A 6,073-nucleotide genomic window follows, 5' to 3' on the forward strand; every position below is an offset into this window, starting at 1 on the left:
CAGACATGAATGAGCGACTGAACAACAAGCCAGGCAGTGGACTCTGTCAACACTTTGATCTTGGACTTCCCAGCCTCTGGAACTGCAAGGAATAATTTTTGTTTAATAATTCAGTCTAACATGTATTTGTTATAGCAGCCCAAACTAAGACACTAACCATTGGACTAAATACTGAAAGACAATATCGTTTAGTCTTTAAATCCCTGGATTATGTTATCTCTAACTTACAGATGAAGCAATTGAGGCTTAAAGGGGCAAATCCATCTGTCCATGGTTACATTGCCTACTCTAATGCCAAATAGGGAGTTGAAGTCCTGCAACATGATTTCAAACAGAGATGTGCTGCCTTCTCAGTTAATAGATACTCAATCTCTCTTCAGTGAAACAAGTGTTTGACATAAATCATTAAATATTAAACATGGAAATAAAATTCCATGAGCAAAATGAGAATCTCTTCATTTGAAAAGGATAACCATCTCCATGCAATCTATAGACCCATAATTTTTTAAAATGAACATATTGCAGTTTATATTTAAATAATTTAAAACTAAGATATACTGGTTAAAAGAAAGGACTTGTGATTATACAATTATAATATATATGTTATAAATATTATAATATATATGTTATAAATATTATAATTATAAGTTAACCAAAAGATTCTGAGAAAGAGATGAGAGAGATAGATACACAGACAAACCCTAAAACACCAAAAAGAAACAGACATAGATTTATTGGGGGAAAAAAAGTCTGTTTCATGATGAGTGGATTTAGTATTAATATATTGGGTTTCCCTGGTGGCTCAGATGGTTAAGAATCTGCCTGCAATGCAGGAGACCTAGGTTTGATCCCCGTGTCTCCCCTGGAGAAGGAAATGGCAACTCACTCCAGTATTTTTTTTTAATTAATTTTATTTTAATTGGAGACTAATTACTTTACAGTATTGTGGTGTTTTTTGCCATAAAGTGACACGAATCAGCCACAGGTGTACTTGTGTCCCCATGTCCTGAACTACCACCCCCATCCCATCCCCCTGGCTTGCCCCAGTGCACCCGGCTTAAGTGCCCTGTTTCATCCATCGAACTTGGACTAGTCATCTATTTCACATACAGTAATACACATGTTTCAGTGCTATTCTCTCAAATCATCCCGCCGTTGCCTTCTCCCACAGAGTTCAAAAGTCTGTTCTTTACATCTGTGTCTCTTTTGCGGTCTTGCATATAGAATCGTCATTACCATTTTTCTAACTTCCATATATATACATGTGTTTATATACTGTATTGGTGTAAATCAAAAAGAAAAACACCACTCCAGTATTCTTGCCTGGAGAATTCCATGGACAGAAGAGCCTGGTGGTCTAAAGTCCATGGGGTTGCAAAGAGTTGGACATGACTGAGCGACTAACACTTTCACTTTTCACTTTCATTATACTGAGCCATATAGTAGGTCTAGGGCTTCTTGGGTAGTTCAGCTGGTAAAGAATCCACCTGCAATGCAGGAGACCCCAGTTTGATTCTTGGGTCAGGAAGTTCCCTCAGAGAAGGGATAAGCTACTCACTCCAGTGTCCTTGGGCTTCCCTGGTGGCTCAGACAGTAAAGAATCCACCTGCAATGCAGGATACCTGGGTTCTATCCCTGGGTTGGGAAGATCCCCTGGAGGAGGGCATGGCAACCCACTCCAATATTCTTGCCTGGAGAATCCCCATGGACAGAGGAGCCTGGTGGGCTACAGTCCATGACGTCACAAAGAGTCAGACATGACTGAGCAACTAAGCACAGAACAGTAGGTCTAAGTGCTTGACACCATTATATTTCATTCTTAAAATATATTTTGAGATAATTTTTTTACTCCAAATGTGTAAATGAGAATAGTGATACTTAGCATACTTTCTATGCCTGATAAAAATGAAATGCCACATTTTTTTCTAAATTTCATTGTATTCAGAAATACCATGTAACATCTGAAATCTGAGTTATTTCAAATTCTGAGATAGCTAAAATGTTTAAATTTAAAAGTATACATTTATGCATTTAATGAATTTAGCTGAAAGGTTAACCTTTTTATAAAATATCAGATTAAGGTTCAAGTCAACAGAAAATTGAAACAAACTCTCTGCCTCAAGTTTATCTTCATCACTGTTAAACTTCATCTTTATATGCTCTATGTTCACCCTTTGATTAGTGTCTACCAAAAGAAGCTGGATTGCATAGAAAATCTATGAATGTCTTCTAGGTTGAGTACATCAGTTGGCAGGAAGACTATCAAACTATGAATAATTAAAACTACTTTATGTTTAAAGGTAAATTCATATTTATATATATATATGTAAAATTGATATGTTAAAATAACCTTACTAATAATTTACATGGTGGAACCATTTGAACATGTCATGGTTCTGTAAACTCCTTTTCAAAATGAAGCTTCCCACTCCCCCTTCAGAATAGCTATAAATGATTGTATTACATTTTATCTCTCTCCAGTGAATTATGAATGAATTTTAATCTTAGAGTGTCAGTATCTAAATAGCATATTTTGAAGACTATGCACAGCTTTATAGATCATTTTGTGAATGTGCCCACTCATTTTAGTATAAATGAGCAATTAAAGAAACTCCAACAGCCATCTTCGATTATCTAGATTGAAGGATCACATCTACTGTTATTTGGCTGTGAATATTGTTAAAAACTTTCCCTCTTTTTTAAAAAGTAAATATTAGAGAAAAATGTCATTTCTAAAATTATTTATGAAGGAATTTCCAAAAATAATACAGTGAATCTGTATTTTATCATTTTCACCTCTGTACATTTTTTGAAGGTAAAATTAATTCAGCATGTATTGGTCATCCTGGGTAGAAGATTGTTTAAGAGAAAATGACTTAAACTCATAGTTGACTGATACGTTATCAGTCCCTGATGCTGGGAAAGATTGAGGGCAGAAGGAGAAGAGGGCGTCAGAGGATGAGATGGCTAGATGGCATTACCAGTGCAATGGACATGATCTTGGGCAAACTTCAGGAGATGGTGAGGGACAGAGACCTGGCATGCTGCAGTCCATGGGGTCACAGAGAGTAAGACGTGACTGGGCGACTGAACAACAGCAACATCAATCTTACTAGTCCCAGTGTTAACTACAAAGTAATTGTGTAGCACAAGAGCTTTCCAGGGGGCTCAGTGGCAAAGAATCCACTTGCCAAAGCAGCATATGCAGGTTCAATCCCTGATCCAGGAAGATCCCCTGGGAAAGGAAAGTACAACCCACTCCAGAAATTTCATGAACAATGGAGCCTAGTGGGCTAGAATCTCAGGAGTTGGACATGACTTAGAGACTAAACAACAACACTTTTGTACCAATAGGGCCTATAAGAACATTTATCAACTAAATGAATGAGTTAATTTACAATAGTAAATATGAGGTGAAATTCCCCATTTCTCAAATTAATGATCATGAAAAACTATTTATTAAAACGGGAATATTTATACCCTCAAACTTTCAAAGCCAAGATGAACACATACAACATCACTGACAGTCAAAGAAAAAATATATATATATGTATATTAAAGAACAATAAAAATGCAAAAGGCTCTAATTTGTAATCTTATGTTGTGCGTGTTTAGAGCTGTATTTTATTTACTTTTTTATATATGTATTGTTATTTAACAATCTGCTGTACTTATTTTGTGCCAAGCATTGGAATAACAATTTTGTGCACATTATCTTACTGATTTTTTCAAGTTCGTATGATGAAGATGGAATCAAGATTGCCCAGAGAAATATCAATAACCTCAGATATGCTGATGACACCACTCTAATGGCAGAAAGCAAAGAGGAGGTAAAGAGCCTCTAGATGAAGGTGAAATAAGAGAGTGAAAAAGCTGGCTTAAAACTCAGCATTCAAAAAACTAAGGTCATGGCATCCAGTCCCATCACTTCCTGGGAAATAGATGGGGAAACAATGGAAACAGTGACATTTTCTTTTCTTGGGCTCCAAAATTACTGCAGAAGGTGATGCAGCCAAAAATAAAAGATACTCACTCCTTGGAAGGAAAGCTATGGCAAACCTCAACAGCATATTAAAAATCAGATATATCTCTTTGCTGACAAGGGTCTGTATAGTCAAAGCTATGATTTTTCTGGTAGTCATATGTGATGTGAGAGTTGGACCATGAAGAAGGTTGAGCACTGAAGAGTTGATGCTTTCTAACAATTGATGCTTTCTAACTGTGGTGCTAGAGAAGACTCTTGAGAGTCCCTTGGACTGCAAGGAGATCAAACCAGTCAATCCTAAAGGAAATCAAGTCTGAATATTTACTGGAAGGACTGATGCTGAAGTTGAAGCTTCAATACTTTGGCCACCTGATGCCAAGAGCCAACTCATTATAAAAGACCCTAATGCTGAGGGCAGGAGGAGAAGGGGGCAATGGAGGATGAGATGGTTGGATGGCATCATTGACTTATTGAACATGAATTTGAGCAAATGCTGAGATACTGAAGGACAGAGAGGCTTGGTGTGCTGTAGTCTATAGGATCACAAGGAGTCAGACACAGCTTAGCGACTGAATAATGAATGAAGATATTATTAAAATTTTCATTTTACAACTAAGAGAACTATTTTAGTTCTTTAACAATCGAGTATTTCCTGTGTGCCAGGATCTTTTCTAAGCACTTCCTAAATATAAACACACTTAACTCTCAAAGCAATCCTTTGAATTAGAGATCATTATCTCCCACATTTGCAGATGAGGAAACTGAAAGAGTGCACACTATTCCCAAAGTTTCACAGCTGTTAAGTGACGAAGCTGATATTCAAACTCCAGCACTTTGGCTCTAAGTTAAAGAACACACAACTAACACTTGAGGAGAAAAAAAGATTTAAATGTAAGTCTACCTACAATTGGGCTTTCCAGGTGGTACTAGTGTAAAGAACCCACCCACCAAGGCAGGAGACACAAGAGACGTGGTTTCAATCTCTGGGTTGGGAAGATCCCCTGGAGGAGGGCATGGCAACCCACTCCAGTATTCTTGCCTGGAAAATCTCATGGACCTGGTGGACTACTGTCCATAGGGTCACACAGAGTCAGAAGTCAGACATAGCTGAAGCGACTCAGCGTGCATGCACTACCCACAGTACCAGTTAGGAGCTAGGCAAGCATGGCCCCTGATCTGGGGCTTACACTTCAGAAGAACTCTGCCTCTTCCTGACTCGCACTGCTCCGTAGGGCACGAGGTCCACAAGGCTGAGACATGAGAACACTGAGGACTTCATCTCAGCTCCCCCTCAAATGTGTACACACTTCCAGTGGGGGCAGTCCCAAACCTGAAGAGTGAACAAGAGCAATTTTGCAGGAAAGTGACCCAAGCTGGGATGTGCAAGCTGAGACAGTTACTCAGAGCTCCCTATTACAGAATAGAGAAGAAACTTAGGCAAGAAGGCAATGGACCACAGCCTGGAGGCCAAGATCTAGAGGCCAGTAGCCGAGCCTCTCTGTGATGCCCTATTTTCATGCAGAACTCTACACTGACTGAACACTTTAGATAAAAACCTAGGTCATCATGAAGGCACATTTTTCAGAGTAGAAGCAATGGAAACATTGTACTGAATAATTTGAAACTCAGGAGAGTTTTATAATTCATAATTTTCAAATATCTAATTATGGTATTAGTATCTCCATTGGTCCTACTTATCTAGAACCCTACAAAGTTTAGGGGTAGAATTGCAGGTAATTCCAAAAATATGCATTCCTGATCCTTATCCTACCTGACTTTTTTTTTTTTTTTTTTCTGAAGAGATGAAAAAATGTGCTGTCCAAAGGGACAGAGCATACAATTGTAATGTTCACAAAGAAAAAGTATTTCCTCTCAAGTGCAGTTAGTTTGATTTCCATTTAGCAGATCTTTATGAATCACAGTTGCAAAAGAGATGTTTATGGAATTGATGAAATGCAGAAGAATCCCTAAAATTAAAAACGGGGTCCAAGAATTGTATACAAAGAAGAACCAGGCAATTATGATATCAATTTCTCGCAGTGCATCTAGAAGTGATAACTTAGGAATTTATACTTCAGCTTGTATAAT

The sequence above is a fragment of the Bison bison genome, unplaced genomic scaffold (assembly GCF_000754665.1).
Source record: "Bison bison bison isolate TAMUID 2011002044 unplaced genomic scaffold, Bison_UMD1.0 scf7180017864388, whole genome shotgun sequence".
Taxonomy (NCBI): domain Eukaryota; kingdom Metazoa; phylum Chordata; class Mammalia; order Artiodactyla; family Bovidae; genus Bison; species Bison bison.